This window comes from Panthera tigris, chromosome D2 (assembly GCF_018350195.1).
Source record: "Panthera tigris isolate Pti1 chromosome D2, P.tigris_Pti1_mat1.1, whole genome shotgun sequence".
Classification (NCBI taxonomy): domain Eukaryota; kingdom Metazoa; phylum Chordata; class Mammalia; order Carnivora; family Felidae; genus Panthera; species Panthera tigris.
The window spans coordinates 19,053,374-19,076,196 of NC_056670.1; positions in this window are offsets into that span (position 1 = coordinate 19,053,374).

Genomic DNA, 22,823 nt, shown 5'->3' on the forward strand with positions numbered 1-22,823 from the left:
CGGGAATATGTCTGTTTAGATCTCCTGCCCATTTTTTCATCGGATTGTTTGAGAGTTTTTTTGCTGTTGAGTTTCTATGCGTTGTTTATATATTTTGGGTATTAGCCCCTTATCGCACAGATGACTCACAACTACTTTCTCTCCTTCAATAAATTACTTTTTCATTTGGTTGATGGTTTTCTTTGCTGTGTGGAACCTTTTTAGTTGCACTCCTTTTTTTATGCTGTCCCCTACTAGGTTGAATATTGTCACATCCCCACTCATTTCGCCCCCTCTTTCTCGATTCAGCCTAATAAACTGCAGCCTTATCAAAAATACCCAGAACGACTTCTCCCCCTATTTATAAGAATCTGATGCTGGTGACTCAGGAGAGCAGGCTCCACGCTTCACGGTGTGGTATGTCATTCCAGATGAAAAGTGGAGAAGCGGCCTGGAGCACCAGAAAGCCAACTGAGGTCAGGCCCTGCCCTCCAAGTATGTGGGTCCAAACCGAATGATACTTTTTAAATGTATTTTCTGTCTGTTTCCTCTCGCAAGGACTTTATTTTGTTTATCCCTACACCCCACACTCAGAATCACGTGGGGCAAATAATAGACTACTATTTCTATTACTTCGGTTACACAATCAAATCTGTGTCTTGAAGCAATGACTAGGAAAGACCATTTCTTTGCTCTCTTTTAAGAATGCATTACCCCTCCCGTATCCCAATTTGACTTCACCATGACCGCACAATTGATTCAATGTCTCCACTGGGTCTTGAGGGTAGGAAATATGGGAAATGCTGGCAATTGCCTGGGCACAGAATTTCCACTCTTTTTTTTTTTAATGTTTTTATTTTATTCTTGAGAGACAGCATAAGTGGGTGGGGGAGGGGCAGAGAGAGGGGGGCAGAGGATCTGAAGTAGGCTTTGCATGGACAGCAGAGACCCTGATGTGGGGCTCAAACTCACGAACCGTGAGATCATGACCTGAGCTGAAGTCAGCTGCTCAACCAACTGGGCTGCTCAGATGCCCCACAGGATTTCCATTCTTAAGATCTCATCCCTGGGGCGCCTGGGTGGCTTAGTCACTTGGGCGTCCGACTTCCGCTCGGGTCATGATCTCGCGGTTTGCGAGGTCGAGCCACGTCTGGCTCTGTGCTGACAGCTCAGAGCCTAGAGCCTGGTTCGGATTCTGTGTCTCCCTCTCTCTCTTCCCCTCCCCTGCTCATGCTCTGTCTCTCTCTGTCTCAAAAATAAATAAAACATTAAAAAAAAAATCTCATCCCTGTTTGGCCCTCCAGCTCAGGTGTGAACATCTTCCACCCCACCCCAAACCCTTCTTCCCACTCTTCCAGAGTCCCACCATTGCCCGACACACCCAGGCCAGGAGCTTGCACCCCTTTCCCCCTTTTTTCTCTGACTTATCCCTGTTTATGACACGGGTCTCAGCTGAAACGTCACTTCCTCTAGGAAGTGTTCCCTGACCCCCTGACATTGACGTACCTGTGCTTTGCTTCACCAAACTCTTGAACTCCAACACATTTTCTAGTATTTTTTTCCAAAAAGTTCTTCTACCTGTTCCACTAGCAAAGATTATAAAATTTTGAAATCTACTAATTATCGTGAATTTATAACTTGTTTACCAATATAGTAAACAGCCGTCCTAAGGGAATCTTCACCGTGTATCTTTCACTTTTCTATCTTTTCACATATTCAAGAAGTAAGCTACCATAATTTTTTAATTAATATATCTCTTGCCAGGATCCATCGTCAGTTTCAATACAAAGGTGTTTTTTCTGCTATTTATATAATATTTCACCATTTACCCATCTCTAATAAATAAATAACAGCAGATAACCAAATCAGAAGTGCAGTGTTTCTGGATCTGTCATGTTAACAGGGCACATAGCTATGTGTGTTTACTCTTGTTTGTTTGTTTTTAATTATTTATTTTGAGGGGGGAGAGCGCAAGTAAGGGAGGGGCAGAGAGAGAGGGAAAGAGGATCCAAAGCAGGCTCTGCACTGACGGGCTGACAGCAGTGAGCCCGATGTGGGGCTCGAACTCACGTACCGCAAGATCACGACCTGAGCTGAAGTCGGACGCTCCACTGACTGAGCCACCCAGGCTCCCTTCCGTGTGTTTATTCTTTCTTCAAGCCTTAACTCTTTGCCTTGGACAAACTAACCTCGTATCTTTTCTTCAGCAGTGCCTTAATTTTAAAATGGCCTATAAGAGTCCACCAGTTAGAAAATTACTTCTCGTAAACTGAAGATTCTGAGTTGTGTTGTCTGTCGCCAACAGGACACTGCTGCTTCCCCTTGAGGCTGGGACTGCGTTTCTCAGAACATCCTTCTCCGCGCGGTTGCAGGCTCAAGATGTCCAATAAAAGGAGCTCCCCGGGGATTTGGAAGGTGGCAGGGTAGTAGGAGAGGGTCGTATGGCCAAGCATGATGGCAGACACACACAGAGGGGCCCGGCACGCCTGCACTCTCCTCCCGCTCTGTGCCCACCTCCCCATGCTTACAGCAGCCCCGAGCCCACCCCCTGTCACTGCCCCCCCCCAGAGGCTAGAGCTCCCACACTCACTTCTCAAGCTCCCCTTTCATGGCCACATCTGCATGGCTACTGGGTTTTCTCTCAAGCTCTACACCAGTTAGAAGCTCTCTAGTAACTCCCAAATTCATGAAATCTCCTCTTCTTAGCCTCTGTACCCTGCAGTGGCTGTTTTCCTAACTGAGCCCTGGCCATACCCTTAGTCTCTCTTTTCCCACCGGGTATGCCATCATAGGGAAAAAAAACTGACAAGGAAAATAATCTTGGCATTTCCCACTGGAAAAGGAGGGGGAATCATATAAACGGCATCAAACCATCAGCTGGTCCACAAGTAGGTCCTTGTCCGTAATCACAGACCCCTTAACTCTTCCATCAGCTAGTATTATGGTAAGGGGTCACGGACGTGTTTCAACATGTTGGTTTAGGTGCCCCTGTTTCCGGATGTCCTTTTGTCACTTGCCATCACCCTGTTGGTAACTAGAAAGAATAAATTAAGGGCTCCCATCGGCAGGATGAAATTTTCAGATGTGAAAATCAATCGTTAACTTTGATTGTAAGAAATATATCTGAGGGGCGCCTGGATGGCTCAGTCAGTTGAGCGACCGACTTCGGCTCAGGTCATGATCTCACAGCTTGTGAGTTCAAGCCCCGTGTCGGGCTCTGTGCTGACAGCTCAGAACCTGGAGCCTGCTTCGGATGCTGTGTCTCCTCTCTCTGCCCCTTCCCCACTCATGCTCTGTCTCTCTCTGTCTTAGAAATAAATAAAAACATTAAAAAAAAAAAAGAAGAAATATACCTGAAAATAAAATGTATTGTTTCTACTGATCAGATATTAGCTAGGCTGTACAGCAGTGATAATAAACTCAAAATCTTAATGTCTAGAAACTTAGGAGCTATTTTGGGGTCATGCAAAGTCCGCTGCAGACCTAGTGGTTCTCCAAGGCAGCTCCCTTCCAAATGGTGACTCAGGGATCCGATCTGCTTGTGTCTTGTAACTATGCCACCTGGGACGCATGGTTTCCAGGAAAGAGAAAACGGCAGGTCACATGCCAACTATTAAATGCTTCCTCTCAGATATGACTTCAGCCTACAGCTCTGCGTGCACCATGCATTTCTGTGCATGTACCCATGCATGCGACAGCAATTTTGTATGGGTTCAAAACAGGAAATAATCTAAGTGTCAAAATGGTAAAGTGGGTAAGTTCATTTTGGAATTTATGTTGTACTCTTTCAGTCAAGAAAATGAATGACCTGCAGATAAATACAGCACTAACGAATCTCACTCACATAATGCGGAGTGTAAGAAGCCAGATACAAAAAAGTGTGAACGATCTGATTTGATATATATAAAGTTTAGACAGGAGAAAAACTAAACAGCATTAGAAGTCAGAGTAATCGAGGATAATTGTTACATTTGGAAAGGAGAGGGGGCCATAGGGGGCTTCTGATGTTCAGATACAGTTCCGAGTGGTGGTTACATAGGTGTTTGCTTTATAGTAATTAATTATTACACTATATACTTGTTTTATTCACTTTTATGAATTTCATTATATGAATGCATTCACTTTTATGAATTTCATTATAGTCATTATAAATGATTAAAAATATTCAAACTTAAAAATTGTATTAAATAGGACTGATGGGTGTTTGCATTTAAAGAACTATTTGCTTTAGCCCTAGCACAGTGCTAACACGCATTGTACACCTTTTGAACTAGATAACAGACTCTTAAAGTGAAATTTAAACAGTTTTTTAAAGTTTATTTATTTTTAAGAGAGAGAGAGAATGTGAGCTGGGGAGGGGCAGAGAGAGAGGGGGACGCAGAATCCGAAGCAGGCTCCAGGCTCTGAGCTGTCAGCACAGAGCCTGACGCGGGGCTCGAACTCACCGTGAGATCATGCCCGGAGCCGAAGTCGGACGCTTAACTGACTGAGCCACCCAGGCGCCCCTTAAAGTGAAATTTAAATGTGGTTTGATTGCCCCAAATCCTATCTACACAAAACTTTCCCACATATCATGAAGTCCTGCTGTACGTAATTTACATCTCTAATAGTTATTTTTAATATGTGCATCATCTTCCAACAAGTGCTGTTTATAGGTGTTTTAAAATTTTTAACAAACTAAACTGGTCCTGCAGGATTATTGCAAAAGACGGGAATTGGCAATTTACAGACATAAGTTCCTGGAGGAAAATGAGAGCACCAGGGAGGGCCCTGGAGGGATGGCAGGCAACTTGGCACTGAGAACTCGCTGGAGAGGAAAGGCCGGAATCACCGCCAATGTCAAAAACAGACGCTGTGCAAGGCAGGCTGAGCCACACTGCGGGCACCTGTCCCCCTACTCGGCCTTGGTTTATTTTCCTCCTTAAAATCCCCACTCTGGGTCTTCCCAGCTGTTGCAACTCTGCCATTGGTGGGAAACACCAAGTCCGCACCCTAAGACCTGTTGCAACATTCTGGATTTGCCCTCCCAGCTGTTCTGACCTTTTTGATAGAAAAGCCTCCTTCCCAGACGTTTGCAGCAACTGATATGCTTCCAACTTCCCTCCCCAAACACACATCACAGAACCTCCCCAGGCCAAACATTTCCCAGCTGTCCAAATCCTTACACATGATAAGAACTCCTCAGAAACCCCTCTTAGCTATTGCAAAACCTTGACCTCCTCTCATTTTTCAGCCACCCTGAAGATAAGAACTACCATGCAATCATTTCCCAACAAGTGTAATCACCCAAGCTGGCAATTCTGAAATAACAGGACAGTCCTGCTCCCTGCCAGAAACTGCAACCATCTCTCTTTTCGAGATCGTCCCCGCCGAGGGCCAGGAAGCACCCCCAATCCTACAATAGGGAAGAGAAAGGAATTTTCCTCTTTTCCAATAGTTGTCAGAATCCATTGCTGGGTTTGCACTGACAGTGTAACACACAGAATGAGTGTGTGCACGTCCAGATGCTTTACAAACCTGCCTCAGTTCGTCTTTGAGAAGAAATCGTGTAGCAGGAGGCCCGTTTTTTCTGTCATATATATCCAAAAAAGAGTGGGTCAGAAGGTGAATACTGTGTCTGCACATTGGAATTGTGCCATGAATTTTATTTGGAAGGTAAAGGAGTGTGGATGTTAGCTACCTTATTGGATGGAAGGATCCAACTCATGAACTTGATATGAATCAGCAATAATGAATCAGTTGGTTAAGTGTCTGACTTCGGCTCTGGTCATGTTCTCACGGTTCCTGGGGCCCACGTTGGCTCTATGCTGACAACTCAGAGCCTGGAACCTGTTTCGGAGTCTGTGTCTCCCTCTCCGTCTCTGTCCCTCCCCTGCTTGTGCTCTCTCTTTCTCTCTCTCTAGTAAATAAATATTAAAAAAAAATTTTTAAGAGTAATAAAATTAACAAAAAGTAGAATATATATACATCATGCCCTGTTGAAATGTTTTCATATGTGCATATTGCAAATTTAAAATCATTTTTACCTATGCATTAAAGTAATTCCAGAGACACTGATTGCGGCCCTTTGTTAACGTAAGGACTTGTTAAGGACCAAATATTTTGTTTACAATTTTTCCTGTCGTTCTAAAATTTTGTTACTTCAGGTGGCTCTCTAATCAACCAAAATTGGAAATCAATGAAAACATTTTACAGAGTTATCCCAGTCTGGAGAGCCCTTTCTATTGCCTTTACCTACCTGACGAAATCTTAGGCATCTTTGTAGGTCCAGCTGGAGCCAATGGCTAATTTGCTATCGTTCTGTCCTCTGTGCTCACCACCTTGGGAAGTGCCCTTCTTGGTATGCTCACCCCTCACAGATGGGCTCTGCAGACATGGAGGGTAAAGAAAGGTTCACAGTTTCACTAGGGAGGCTTCCAAAGCTGGGAGGGTGGGGGTAAGGGGGAGGGGCTCTGTGCCAATGGCCCCCTGGTATTGCGGCCACCATGGGCTTCTGGAAATGACTCCTAGAGCTGTATACCTCCCAGCGTGGCAGGGAACCAGATTTGGGCACCACTGGGTGAGAAATACTTCTGGGCCATTCCTCCCTAGGAACATAGAACGAGTCTTATTATCATTGGGATCTAGTTTCTGTAGAATTTGAAACCCTGCCCTTTGGGACTCGAGGGTGCAGAGCGAATTCCTACCACACATTCTAAGAGAGCGCCTTCAAATTCCTGAATCTGAAATAACCCAGAAGATGAATACGAGCAGCAGGCAAGATTTTTGTTGATTAAAAATATTAGTTTCCTTTTCCTTGAATCCTTCTAACAGTAGCCCTGAGATTTTGAAAGCACGTGGAATAAAATGAAATGAAATGAAATCATGAAATGAAATGAAGTGCAGAGAAAGGCTACCAGACAAGACTGAAAAACAGCCAACTAAAATACGTGGCTTCGCTTGGCTCCAGCGAAGGACATGACGTCAATCAACGTGATTTGGCTCACCTCGGCCCATATCTGTTGAACGCGTCTATGTGTCAGGGGGTATATTTAAGGTCTGAAAGAACAGAGATCAACCTAGTGAAACAGGAGCTTCCAAATCATACATATTTAATATAAATACAAACGTTACCTTATCTTAGGAGGGAACTTCAAAACCCACACCCACTAGATTTAGATTAATTCAAAGGGAACTTTCTCGAGCCACCACGGGTGTACCCTTTCTTCCCAGGCAGTGGGACTTTCCTCTCTACAGAAGGGACATTGTGTGGGAGGAATGTCATTAAATTCACTCACTTAGGACATATTGATTAAGCTGCATGTGAGGCCTATGGTACTGAGGATATGTCAATCGGCACAACAGACAAGTAAGTGAATTACGTATCATGGTAGAGGATGAAAAGCACCATAGAGGAGAGCAAGCAGGGAAAGAGAAGGGGGATGAAGTATGTTTTTTTTTTTAATGTTTTATTTTATATTTGAGAGAGACAGAGAGACAGAGAGCGAGCAGGGGAGGTGCAGAGAGAGAGGGAGACACAGAATCCGAAGCAGGCTCCAGGCTCCGAGCCGTCAGCACAGAGCCCAACTCGGGGGTCGAACTCACGAGCAGTGAGATCATGACCCGAGTCGAAGTCAGACCCTCAACCGACTGAGCCACCCGGGCACCCCAAGGGATGGAGTATGTCTTAATCAGGTAGTCAGAGGAGGCCTCACACGGGTTACATCTAAGCAAAGACTTCGAAGGATGGAGGGGAGTAGGTGTGTGGGTGTCTGGGGAAGGAGCATTCTGTTGTGTAAGTCATAGTGAGCTAGTTTGATTCACCACGGAATGGGGAAGGAGCATTCTAGGCAAAGGCAAGAGCAAGAGCAAAGTCTCTGCTAGCAGGGACTGGGTCAACAGGTCCGAAAAACAGCAAGGAGCCTCGTGCGCCTCGGAAGATGTTAGCAAGGGGGAGGATCAGGCCATGGAAGAAATGAAAAAAAGAAAATGAACCTAGGCCATGGCAGACATGGTGACAGGTCTTCCATGTTGGATGTTGGAACTGAGATGGGTAGTAGCACCATGCGACCCGGGCTCCCGGGACCCCTGGGGCTACAGATGAAAAGCCACCGTCAAGGACGAGGGGAGCAGGGAGACCAGTTTAGGAGATGAAGAACTTGACTGGGAGTGCGGAAGTGGCGGTGGGAAGGTTTGGGACACGCCTTGAAGGCGGAGCCAGCACGACCCTCCTGTGCATTGGGTCCTAGGTTTGAGGGCACCCAAGGAGGCAAGACAAGTCCAAGGATCATAGCCTGACAAACTGAAGTTGTCATTAACTTGGGTAAGGAAGACTCCAGCAGGTAGCAGGTTCGGGAAGAAAGAGTAGGAATTCAGTTTGAACCTAGGAGGTTGAGTTGCCTAGGAGATGTCCAAGAGGAAACATTGAGTGGACAGTTGAATACACGAGTCTGGAGTCCACAGAGAGATGCCGTCTAGAGACGTGAGAGAGTTTCACCAGCACATAGATGAAGGATGGGAGGGCATTAGATCATCAAGGAAGGAGTGTAGACCAAGAAGCGGAGAGGCCCCAGGGCTAACCTGTGGGACTCCGACATGAAATGAAAAGGACAGACAGTTAAAAACCTACAAATATTAAGACCAAATATCAGATGCCGGGAAGGGAGAAACGGAAAAGTAACTGCTAAGTGCACCAACTGTATGAGTAAGAGCTTATCTGCGTGGGTGCCTCCAGCCTCCCTGCACAGTAAGCCATTTGGCCCCTTTCAAATTTGAAACAATCCTTGTCTCCTTTATTTCTAAGGTGGCCGGTAACAAACCCAATATGGCGCTGTAGCCACTCTGCTTACAAACTGATTGCTTCATTAGTTTCTAGTTCTGGGTTGAATTTCAGCGAAGGCAGGGACGACCAAGGTCGAAACAAAGTCTGGGCAGTCGTGGGGTTGTGTCCTGAGCACACAGCCCTGAACCAAACAGTCTGGTTTTCTTTGTCCAGCACAGCCCCTGGATCTGCGCGTTGATCTCGTTCCCGTTGTGTCGGTAAACAGACCTGCCCAGAGTTCATTTCGCCGGATAAAATCCATGTGTGCTCCAAGCTTACTAGAACTAAGGGGACAGATTTTGGGGGGCTCTACTTTGACTAATCATGAGCCCTCCAGTCTTCGATATCCTTTTAAAAAGCACTCAAATGGGGTGCCTGGGTGGCTCAGTCAGTTGAGCAGCCAACTTCAGCCCAGGTCATGATCTCGTGGTTTGTGGGTTCCAGCCCCACATCGGGCTCCGTGCTGACAGCTCGTAGCCTAGAACCTCTTCAGATTCTGTGTCTTTCTCTCTCTCTCTCTGCCCCTCCCCCACTCGTTTTCTCTCTCTCTCTCTCTCTCTCTCTCTCAAAAATAAATATGCTTTTTTTTAAATAAATAAATAAAAAGCATTAAAATATTCTGCTTATCTTAGGAAGAAAGGCTTGTAGGTGGCTGTCCTCTCTTCACATGGTCTTTCCTCTGTGCTTTTCTGTGTCCCCCTCTCCCCTTCTTGTAAGGACAATAGTCAGATGGGATTAGGGTTCTCCCTAATGACCCCATTTCTTCTAGTGACCTCTTCAAACACTGACACATTCTGAAGTAAACAGGGTGTTAGGTCTTCAGCACGTGAGTTTTGGGAGACACAATTCAGCCCACAACAATGTAGATAATATACTTGGAGACAGAATGTTTTGAGTATGTGTTTTGTATACACAGCAGTATATATTATCTATTGAGAATTATATCTGACAACCAAAGCCCTGTTTTTAAATGTTTATTTGTGGACACAAAAATTTTTTTGCTTAAGTGGCCATTATCTATTAGGAATTCTCATAATTACAGTGTGAGACCAAAATACATATTTACATAAGCGTACTTAAGTCTAACTTTTTTTAAAGGTATGGGAATTTTAATGTAATTTTCTTTAAGGTTATTTCAGGTGTCCTGGGGAGCAATGAGAGTCTTCTCAAAAGAAGCAATAATCAATGTTTCTTGGTGAAGCATTAGGGGAGAGAAAGCTACTGTATTAAGAAATATTAAGAGGGGCGCCTGGGTGGCTCAGTCGGTTAAACATCCGACTTCAGCTCAGGTCACGATCTCACGGTCCATGAGTTCGAGCCCCGAGTCAGGCTCTGGGCTGATGGCTCGGAGCCTGGAGCCTGTTTCCGATTCTGTGTCTCCCTCTCTCTCTGCCCCTTCCCAGTTCATGCTCTGTCTCTCTCTGTCCCAAAAATAAATAAACGTTAAAAAAAAAAAAAGAAATATTAAGATAATCATTTTTGGAAATGTGATCCAAAGAGCATAGACAGACCGGCCAACCTGAATCTGGTTGCAATTTTACCATTTGTTAATTGTGTGACTTTCACCCCCAACAAATTTTAGCTCCCTTCTTTTGACTAGTGTGGTAATATGCTCCAGAGACAGAGTATTTGGGGGCGCCTGGGTGGCTCAGTCGGTAAGCGTCTGACTTCGGTTCAGGTCATGACTTCGTGGTTCATGGGTTTGAGCCCCACGTCGGGCTCTGTGCTGACAGCTGAGAGCCTGGAGCCTGCTTCAGATTCTGTGTCTCCCTCTCTCTCTGCCCCTCCCCCATCACACTCTGTCTGTCTGTCTCTCTCTCTCTCAAATATAAATAAAAATTTAAAAACAGTTTTTTAAAAATTCATCAATTTTGCTTTTTCTCTAGAGAATCAAGGCACAGAGTAAGTGATCAATAAACATTGGATAGATGTATGGATGGATGGGAAAGTAAAATAATACAAGAACATACGAAGATTTTTTTTGAGTCTTACTTGATCTAAACTCTAGCCAAATACTGATGTCGCCCATGAAACTAGCTGAAAATCTCTCTCTTCCTCCTGCTACTCTCCCTTATCCCCTCGAGAGAGGCACTGTGGAGTAGGTCCTATTAAAAGCTAGATTTTGGGGGCACCCGGCTGGCTGTCAGAAGAGCATACAACTCTTGACCTCAGGGTCATGAGTTCAAGCCCCACGCTGGGTGCAGAGATTATATACATACATAAGTGCACACATACCTAAATAAGGTTATATTTTGGTTTTAAAACCACGCTGCCTTTTGCTCAATTGGCCACGTAGGTAAAGCTGATTTGGGTTGACCTTGTTACCAGATCTGGTATAATGCTCACTCCCTCTCAAAACCTGCTTTCCCAGCTAGTAAAAGACCCAATCCCTCCCACAGTAAGCATCCAAGGTCATCTGCTACTTGGTCATTCCTAAGGCATTTCCTGGGCAGAGCTGTTCATGTCCCCCTATGACCATCCTAATCTCCCCCATTCATACTTTAGTCTCTAGGTTTCCGGTTAAGAAAAGCAGTTTTCTGGGGGGGGGGGTCTGGGTGGCTCAGTCAGTTGGGCATCCGACTTTGGGCTCAGGTCATGATCTCGCAGTTCGTTTGAGCCCCGCGTCGAGCTTGTTGTTAGCAGTGCAGAGCCTGCTTTGGATCCTCTGTCCCCCCACCCCCCCAACTCTCTCTGCCCCTCTCCCACTCTCTGTCTCTCTCAAAAAAAATAATAAAACTAAACATTAAAAAAAAAAGAAAAGCAATTTTCTAACATCTCCCAAAAATCCTACATCTGAGTTTCAAGACACCTCGTAGCCACATTGCATAGTTTTCCCTTCCCTCCCCTCATAAAGTTCCCTAAGAACGTCTAATACCGGTCCCCCAATCTCTTCATCTAGTTGATAAGGTAGTTCTCACCTTCTAGGCTGGCATCCGGCATAACCTCCTGCAGGTAGCTGGCCCCCAGTGTTGTCACACCCTGTGTAGTCCTTTTTCACACTAGGACTTTCACACTAGGTAGGGATGATTCATACTCAGATTATTCATAGGATATGGCAGAAATGATGGCGGGTGGCTTGTAACTCTCTCTTACAAAGCCAGATACCATGTCATGAGGACACCAAGCAGACATATGGAGAAGAGCACATGACAAAGAACAGAGGTGTTCTGCCAATAGCCATGTGAGTGGAAGTCAAGCCTTCTGAAGATTGCAGCCTCAGCCAATACCTCGACTACAGTCTCATAAGCAAGAACCACCCAGCTAAGGTGCTTCCTAATTCTTGCCCATAAACTCAGAGATAATAAATATTTTAAGCTATGTTCTAGGATAATTTGTTAGATGACCATAGATGACTAATAAACCTCCTAAGCTTGCCCCAAACCTTCATAGTGGATTCCATCTGGCCTTGAAACTTACTTGCATCATCCTGACATCTCCTCAAGTCTAGAAGCAAACTCTTGACTATTCCTGTTTCAAAGCTCTGTTTCTTCTTAGCCCATTTATTAGAAATCCACGGATGGATAAGCGGTTCTTGCTGAGGGTCAGGAAGCTCAAGGTTATGTCTTCCTCTCATTGTCCCCAATTCACATGTAAATTTCCAACATAAGCGACACCATGAAAATGGTCTTCTGGAACTTGTTCCCGAATTCCTATTTAAAAAATAGGATTTTATAAAATATCGCATCATCTTTACGGTAGTATCTAGTCAATATTTTATATATAGCAGAAAAACAAATGTAATTTTCACAGAGGAAGTCGATCTAGGTGAAAGGATCTATAGGCATATCCTATATTATATTCAGACATGACACAACCCTGTTAATCAAATGTGCTCATGAGGGGTTTAAAATTACCCTGATCCTTTGCTTATATCTTCTTCTGATCTGGATTAAAGTTTTTCAATAGCTAGCTGGACTCAAAGGTGCTGTGTCTGGTCCCAGAACCCAGAACTGGATTTACACTAAGAGACTAGGACACTGCTGTCATTAACTGAGATGACGGGCCAGCAAGCAAGTATCATCTCTGATAAGATCATTTCGCTAAAGCTGATTCTCAATTTTTTCCTATACCAAGATGCCAGAGGGCATGCCTCCAGCATCACTCGGTAATGGTAGCTCACCTTGGCAAAGGCTTTTCACAATGATGGATTAGGGGGGTAAGTGATAAAGATACCCTTCTCCCCATTCTCCCCACCCCACCCCCTCCATGGTAGTCTGAAATATACTCTTTGGGAGTATATAGCTCACGGGTGGCAGATATTCTCGCTAACCTCTGAGAATCTACACTGAAGTGACGCTAAATACCATAGGTCCTTAGAGGCAGAAAGACGTCATCTCCGTTCGGGGGAAGCTGTTGCTCATACAGACTGTGTTTTGAGATTTTCTGGCTCTGTCCTTGTAAAGGGCTCTGTACTTCGCAGCCAGGTGACTGACGCACAGCTTTATTATAAGGACAAGCAGAGCAATTCCGGGCACCCTTTCAAGTAGGTGTATCAGGGGCGTCTGGGTGGCTCAGTCGGTTAAGGGGCCGACTTCGGCTCAGGTCATGATCTCACGGTCTGTGAGTTCGAGCCCCGCGTTGGGCTCTGTGCTGACAGCTCAGAGCCTGGAGCCTGCTTCGGATTCCGTGTCTCCCTCGCTCTCTGCCCCTCCCCCACCGGCTCTCTCTCTCTCTCTCTCTCTCTCTCTCTCTCTGTCAAAAAAATGAATAAACGTTAAAAAACATAAAATTTTAAAAAAATTTAAAGTAGGTATATCAAAAAAAGCACTCTTCGATGGTTTTGAAGATCTGAAATGTTTTGGTCTTCTAAAACCCTCCTGGGACAGGCACTGCTTTTGTTTCAGTGTCATGAAAAGACTAACTCTTAACTCCAGCTCCTTCCAGCTCTGTTACAGCCTCTGGTAACACGTCCTCAGCACAGGCCTCCTAATAGGCCACAGCCCGTCGGCGTCGGGACGCCCGCACAAGTACCAGCCGCTTCCAAGTAATCCCTAGATAAGAAAAGAAAAGTGAACTCATTTATTCAAAGGTTAAAAAACCGGAATGTGTGCCTGAATACAATATGAAGCCCTCCCTATCTTTCATGATATTCCCTCATGATGGATTTCAGATAACACCTGAGTAAGAACAATGTACAGTTGAACTGAAAAAAAAATAAAGTGTGTGCGTGTGTGTGTGTGTGTGTGTGTGTGTGTAATAGTAACTAGTTGCCACTAGTCTGGAATCTGAAACATATAAAATATAAAAATAAATACAGGCAGATCTGTAGATTCATTTAATACATGCTTACTGATCGCCTACCCTATGGTCCCCACTGTACTAAGTGCTGGGGGTTCAACAGTGAACAAAACACACATGGTTCTTCTGCTCATGAAACGTACTGACAGTAAACGACAGAAAATATGAAACCACAAATTGGGTTAAGCCTTAGGAAAGAAAAATGGTGACTGGAAGCCGATAGGCAGTATCAAACCACAAATTGTGTTCAATGTTTGAAAGACAAATAAATGGTGACAGTTCCTGGCTTTCTTATTTACAACTGCTCTCCCAATACCTGGAACCATGGCTGGCACACGGGAGGAACTTAACACGTAGAGAAGGATTTGATGAATTTATATATTCTTCATGAGAAATGATAACAGAGAGACAAATTATGGGAAGTCAGGGGAAAGTATGGCATAAACACTAAGGAGAAAAGTAAGCAGGAATTACCCACATGAAGTAATTCCAGGAAGAAAAAGTTCAATGGGTTTTAAAAAAGTCTGCATTGTTGAGGGGGGGGGAGGCGCCTGGGTGGCTCAGTTGGTTAAGCGCCCAACTCTTGATCTAGACGCAGGTCATGATCCCAGGTTCGTGGGACCCAGCCCCCTGGAGGACTCTGTGCTGAGCGTGGAGCTTGCTTAAGATTCTCTCTCCCTCTCTCTGCCTTTCTCCCCCACTCTTTCTCTCTCTCAACGCAAAGACGTCATACTTACAAAGCAATAATTACAAGAGACGCAAAGAAGCATCGGTAAAAATGCACTAATAATGGAAGACTTCATTTTTTTTTTAACGTTTATTTATTTTTGAGAGAGAGAGAGCGCGAACAAGGAAGGGGCAGAGAGAGAGGGAGACAGAAAATCCGAAGCAGGCTCCAGGCTCTGAGCTGTCAGCATGCAGGGCTGGAACTCACAAACCGTGAGATCGTGACCTGAGCCGAAGTCGGTTGCTTAACCGACTGAGCCACCCAGGCGCCCCAATAATGGGAGACTTTAATAGGCCACTCAGAACACGACAAGTCTAGTGAATCAAAGATAAATGAAGATACAGAAGAGCTAAATAACATAGTCAATAAGATACAACTTATGGCTATATATTAAAGTTTTCACCATGACAGTGGAAGATACAACTCCGTCTCAAGGTATAAGGATTATTCACAAAGTGAGTCATGTATCAGGTCACAAAGAAAATAGCAAGCTCCATAAAGTAGAAATATCATATGCTAAGTGAAATAAGTCAGAGAAAGACAAGTACTGTAATGATATCACTTACATGTGGATTCTTTTTTTTTTTTTTACATGTGGATTCTTAAAAAAAAAAAAAATTAAACCTGTAAAAGAGAGAAAGTTAAAAAAAAAAAAAAAGGTAAAAAAGAGAGAGAGAGAAGAGAGGGAGGGAGGTGTCTGGGTGGCTCGGTGGGCTAAGCGTTGGACTCTTGATTTCAGTTCAGGTCATGATCTCAGGGTTGTGAGATTGAGCCCGAACTGGAGCCTACTTAAGATTTTCTCTTTCCCTTTCCCTCTCCCTCTTCCTCTGCCCCTGACTTGCTCACACCCATGCATTCTCTCTCTCTCTCTCTAAAAAAAAAAGAGAGAGAGAGAGAGAGAGAGGGAAAGAAAGTAAAATGGTCATTACCAGGAGGCGCAGGGTGGGGTATGCAAGGGCATAACCTTGTGCTAGATAATAAATAAATCACAGAGATCTAACGTAGAGCATAATGCATATAGACAATAATATTAGAGCATAATGAATATAGACAATAATATCCTAATTATGTAATGTGACAAAATCGTACATCAGCAATCACACTACCATTATAAATGTATTAAAGTAACACGTTGTACACTCTAAATTTATACAATATTACATGTCAAATGTACTCAATTAAACAAACAAACAAGAATCAGTTGTAGAATTCAAGGGTCGTTTTAAATGATATTATGCATAAGACCAGTTCTCAAAAGACCTGAAGCAATCTCAGATAATCAGGGAGAATGGATTGTTACCCTAGTATATCCAATCAGAAGGGCTTAATTATAGAGGAGCCTGGGAATTATGTATGAGTGGCTTACTGGGTGTCTAAGCAGTAATCATAAAAATGAAAGGACTCATGAAATTGGTAAATGACCAGTACCCCTACCCTTGCAAGTAAACAACAACACTGTCAACCAATGTCTAGGGTGCAATGAAAACTCTAAGGCGTTCAGACATTAGAAGGTCAACAAGAAGGAGCCAAGAGAAAGCCATTTAAATAAAATAGCATATCAAGCTGAAGACCAAGCGGTCTCGTAGTTAACTATAATAGTAAAAGAGGATTGATGTGGCATATTTGAGTGTAAATGTCATTATTTTTTTCCTTTTGATTGCTGAACTAAAAAAAAAAAACAAAAACAAAACAGAAGAAATGTTACATATAACAGCTCTGTTCACAAAGGAATAAAACTAAAGATTATTACTGACAAAAAAAAGAAATAGACACTAAAATTACAAAATGACAACAAAAAAGAAATAGACACTAAAATTACAAAATTTCTAAAACATAACAATAATAAGAGCATAATGTATCGGAATATGTGATACACATTTAAAGCCATGATCATAGAAAAATTCATAACCTTAAACACTTTGATCAACAATAATAAAGGAATTAAATTCCCAGATCAAAAAGCTAGAAAAAGAACAAAACAAAGCAAACTAAAGGAAAGTACAAGGAAAGAAAACGTAAAGATAAAAAAAAATTAGCAGCATGTGGGGCACCTGGGTGGCTCAGCTGATTGAGTGATCGGCTCTGGGTTTTGGCTCAGGTCACGATCTCACCGTTCATGAGTTCCAGTCCCACTTTGGGCTCTGCACTGACAGCACAGAGCCTGCTTGGGATTTTGTCTCCCTCTCTCTGCCCCTCTCTGGCTCTCTCTCTCTCTCTCTCTCTCTCTCTCTCTCAAAATAAATAAATAAACTTTAAAAGGGAAGAGTGAGTTCGGTAGAAAAACAGTAAATCTGACTAGTAAAACAAATTCCTGGTTTTCAAAAATAATTAAGAAAATAGACAAGCCACCAGCTAAAATAATCAAGAAAAAAAGAAGAAAACACAAACATGAAATAAGAAACGGCAAGGGGAAAATAAGCATCAAAACAGGAGGAATATAATAAATCATACGAGACTATTTTGCAGAACTCGTATACAAATTAATTTGAAAACTTAGGTGAAATGGATAATTTTCAGGGAAATTCAGTTAACCAAAATTAACCTCTTCAGATTTAGAAAGCTCAAACAAACCAATATCTATCAAATACACGGAGAAAGTTATCAAGGAACTATACCCCTGAATACACCAGGTCTATATGGTTTCAGAGGGAAATCTTCTTCCAAAAAAGTTAATCTCTTAATTGTTCTAGATCTTTGAAAAAGGAAGAAATTTTCCTAACATTTTATGAAGAAAATATAACACTGGTACCTGAACTTGGTTTGTTTGCACTTTTTAATTTTTTATTACTTTTTTCTTTTTTAAATAGTTGTTACCTGAACTTGCTGAAAACAGTGCAGAAAAAGAAACATTGCGAACCCATGTCATAATGAAAATTGAGATAAATTTTCAAAATGAAATATTGGTAAACAGCACCGTGCTAAGAAAATAATACACCATAACCGAGTTGGAATTATTCCAGGAATTCATGATGGAGTCACTGTGAAGAAATCTATTATATAATAAACCCTATGAATCAACGTAAGAAGAAAAATCATATGATCGCCTCCATAGATGCTACAAAACTTTTTATAAAACTCAGTATCCCTTCCTGTAAAACACAAATGAAAACAGAAATTATTTGATACCTTCTTAATCATAGATAAATAGATACATATAATTACATATCTTCTTCCTAAAGTCCGGAAGCCAGCATCTTGCTAATGGGACAACGCTAGAGCACCAGAGGCATTTCTGCTGGGAAGAGGAACAAAGAAAGAATGCCCATTACCACCACCACTTGCAACATTACAAGGTGAGTGTGAAGCAACGCCATTAGGCAAGAGAAGGCAAAGACAGTCGGCACAGATAAGACACGAAAAGAAGCAAAACTGCTTCCATTTGCAGAGGCTATGATCGTGCACCTGTCAAACTCTAGATTATCAATGATGAAACTAACTCAAAACAATTCAGACAGGACACTGACCCACAAAAATTGTTCGCTTTCTACCCACAAACAATGAGCAGTCAGCTGATGAAACGTAGCAAAAACTCCCTTCACAATAGCAACAAAGTAAATAACATACCGAAGAATGTGCAAAACCAGTATGAGGAAAACGTTTTACACTTGCAAAAAACCCCACAAAAGTAGACTCAAATAGGTTTTTTGTAAATCATTTGGTATTTTTTACTACGTTTTTATTTTTAAAATTTTTTTGAACGTCTATTTATTGATTTTGAGAGGGGAGGGGCAGAGAGAGAGGGAGAGAGAGAATCCCAAGCAGGCTGCGTGCTGTCAGAGCAGAGCCCGATGAGGGGCTCAGTCTCCCGAACCGAGAGATCATGACCTGAGCCCAAATCAAGAGTCAGAGGCTTAACCAACTGAGCCCCCCGGGTGCCCCTGAAATTACCTGTTCTTCAGTAAGACACCTGAGCATCACGAAGATGCAGTTCTCCCCAAGCTACTTTATTAATAAAAAAGAAAAGATTTTGTCTGTAACTAATTTTTTGGTAAAGCAATACCAGTTAAAAAAAAAACTGATAACCCAAATAATTTTTGAACACAATATTTGGAACATATGCCTTCAGGGTAATCTAAAAAGACTTTTTAGGGGCACCTGGATGGCTCGGTTGGTTAAGTGGCCAAAGGCTCAGGTTATGATCTCACAGCTCATGAGTTCAAGCCCCGGGCGAGGCTCTGTGCTGACGCCTAGAACCTGCTTGAGATTCTGTCTCCCTCTCTCTCTGTCCCTCCCCCACTCACACTCTGTCTCTGTCTCGCTCTCAAAAATAAATGTTAAAAAATAAATAAAAAGATAAAAAGACGTTCTGGGGGGGTCACCGGACTGGCTCAGTCAGTTGAGCGTTTGACTTCAACTCAGGTCATGATCTCACTTGTTCTTGAGTTCGAGCCCCACATCAGGCTGGCTGCTGTCCTTCTGTCAGCGCAGAGCAAGCTTCCCATCCTCTGTCCCCCTCTCTCTGCCCATCACCCGCTTGTGCTCTCCCACAAATAAATAAATATTTAAAAATAAATAGAGACGGAGAGATAGAGATAATATTTGCGATGTACCTCACAGCTAAAAGAATAATCTTTCTTTTCATAATTTTTTTAAGTTTATTTACTTATTTTGAGAGGGACAGAGACAGCACAAGCCGGGGAGGGACAGAGAGAGAGAGAGAGAGAGAGAGAAACCCAAGCAAGTTCCCTGCTGTTAGCTTAGAGCCTGATACAGGGCTCAAACTCCCGAAACATGAGATCATGACCTGAACTGAAACCGAGTCACATGCTCAACCGAGTGAGCCACCCAGGTGCCCAGTGAAATGGGTAATCTTTCTCTCGGTATTTATTTGTTTTTGGGAGAGAGAGAGGCAGAGTGCAAGCAGGGGAGGGGCAGAGAGAGGGGGAGACACAGAATCTGAAGCAGGTTCCAGGCTCCAAGCTGGCAGTACGGAACCTGACACAGGGCTCGAACCCATGAAGCACAGGATCGTGACCTAGGCCGAAGTCTAAGGCTTAACTGACTGAGCCACCCAGGTGCCCAGAGGCTAATCTTTCTTAACTGTAAACCATTTTTTTAAAAAATGAAGAAGAAACAAAAGATGAAAAACCTGAAAAAAACAAAAACAGGCAAACAACATGAGTTTGACAACTCACACAAAGATATAAGCATGGTTCTTAAATACACATGAAAAATGTTCAACCTCACCCATCATAAGATAAATGCAAACCAAAAACTATACTGAGATCCACATTAAAGACACAGCATGTAACTATTAAGCAAACACTAGTCAAAAGAAACATAGAATGGCTAAATTAATATCAGACAAAGTAGACATCAGAAAAAAAATTATCAGGGATAAAAAGGAGTGGCACATAATAATAAAAGTGTGAACTCACCACAAAAATGTATTAAGGCACTTAATAAAAACATTTCGGAATGCTAACATAAAAAGAAGAAAAAACTGGAATGCCTGGGTGGCTCAGTCCGTTGAGTGTCCAACTTCCACTCAGGTCATGATCTCACAGTTCCTGAGTTTGAGCCCCGCGTCGGGCTCTGTGCTGACAGCTCAGAGTCGGAAGCCTGCTTCGGATTCTGTGTCTCCTTCTCTCTCTGCCCCTCCCCCGCTCATTCTCTGTCTCTCTCTCTCTCTGTCAAAAATAAATAAACATTAAAAAAAAGATTTTTTTTAAATAATAAAAAAAGAAGAAAAAACTAATAGAACTGAAAGGAAAACACAGATAAATCCACAAGTATACTTGGATATTTCAATACTCTTCTCTCGGTAATTGATAAAAGGAGTAGACAGAAAACCGGAAAAACTGAATGCTACCATCAACCAATTGGATCTAATTGACATTTATAGAGCATTCCCGGACAACAGCAGAATATATCCTTTGTAAGCACACATAAACTATTCACCAAGATAGACCATATTCCAGGCCCTAAAGCAAACTGTATCAAATTTAAAAGAATTGAAATCATGCAAAGTACGTTTGTTCTCTGACCATAGTGAATGAAATTAGAAATCAGCAATAGAAACCTAGAAAATCCCCAGTTATTAGGAAAAGTACACAGCTCACTTCTTAATAGCCCATGAGTCCAAGTCTCATGAAAAATTAGAAAATATTTTGAACTCAGTGAAAAGGAAAACACAACGTTATCAACAGCCGTAGGATACAGACTACTAAGAGAAATTTATAGCGTTTGTTTTTTGGGTTTTTTGGTTTTTTTTTTTTTTTTTTTTTTTTTTTTTTTTTTGGAGAAACTTGGAGCGTCAAAAAAAACCCTGTGCTAGGGGCGCCTGGGTGGCTCAGTCGGTTAAGCGGCTGACTTCGGCTCAGGTCATGATCTCGAGGTCTGTGAGTTTGAGCCCTGCGTTGGGCTCTGTGCTGACAGCTCAGAGCCTGGAGCCTGTTTCCGATTCTGTGTCTCCCTCTCTCTGACCCTCCCCCGTTCATGCTCTGTCTCTGTCTCAAAAATAAATAAACGTTAAAAAAATATATATATTTTTTAAAATAAATAAATAAATAAAACCCTGTGCTAGAAAACTAACAGAGCGAAGAAAAAGAGCCTGGTTACAACTCAGAAATCTTGTTCTACTTTTCTTCTCCGGGGAGTCTTCATCTGACAGGGGCAATGACATTCCTTTCTGGCATAGTTAGGTTTAGGTTTTGGCTTTTCAAAACTAAACTGTTTATGACCGAGGGCCCATACATGAGCAGTAAAGCTATATGGAAAAAGAAGGGAATTATTAATAAAGTAATTAGGATATACTTACCCCTTGTTGGGTGGGGTGGGGTGGGGTGGGGACAAAGGGAGGCCCTTGACAAGAGCTCAGTAAGGAAGGGACTTTGGCTCAGGGCATGATCTCACAGTTGGTGAGTTCAAGCCCCGCATTGGGCTGTGTGGAGACAGCTCAGAGCCTGAGACCTGTTTTGGATTCTGTGCGTGTGTGTGTGTGTGTGTGTGTGTGTGTGTCTGCCCCTCCCCCACTCCTGCTCTGTCCCCCTCTCTCCAAGAATAAATAAACATTAAAAAAATTTTTTTTGACTGAATCCTGAGATACTTGGCAACTTCACCTGAATCCTGAGCTCATTTTATTCTTTTTAATCTACAGGCTTTGGTGTGCATATGATACATTTTCTTCTTTAAAATTCAAAAAAATAGTGTGTATTAAACATTGAATCTCTCTGTTCCAATCTTTATTCATCTCAGGGACAACTTTTCTTTTTTTTTAATATTTTTTTTAAAAACTTATTCATTTTTGAGAGACACAGAGAGAGAGAGAGCGTGAGTAGGGGAGAGGCAGGGAGAGAGGGAGACACAGCATCCAAAGCAGGCTCCAGGCTCCGAGCTGTCAGCACAGAGCTTTATGCGGGGCTCAAACCCACGAACTGTGAGATCATGACCTGAGCTGAAGTCGGGCGCCCAACCGACTGAGCCACCCAGGCGCCCCTCAGGGACAACTTTTCATGTGACCGCAAAACCTACCCCTAAGAACTTACTTCTTTTTTTTTTTTTAATTTTTTTTTTTCAACGTTTTTTAATTTATTTTGGGGACAGAGAGAGACAGAGCATGAACAGGGGAGGGGCAGAGAGAGAGGGAGACACAGAATCGGAAACAGGCTCCAGGCTCCGAGCCATCAGCCCAGAGCCTGACGCGGGGCTTGAACTCACGGACCGCGAGATCGTGACCTGGCTGAAGTCGGACGCTTAACCGACTGCGCCACCCAGGCGCCCCTAATTTTTTTTTTTTAATATTTATTTACTTTTGAGACAGAGAGAGACAGAGCATGAAGCGGGGAGGGTCAGAGAGAGAGGGAGACACAGAATCTGAGACAGGCTCCAGGCTCCGAGCTGTCAGCACAGAGCCTGACGCGGGGCTCGATCTCATGGACTGCGAGATCATGACCTGAGCCGAAGTCGGATGCTTAACCGACTGAGCCCCCAGGCGCCCCAGAACTTACTTCTAAGATAACCTTTCTAGTCAGACTTTTTTTTTTCCTATTAACTTAAACAGAATAAAGAAGAAATTATTCTTCCAAAAATAAGTGGTCTAACCATCTGGATTTGAGGCCCCCAAGTAGGTTGCCTCTT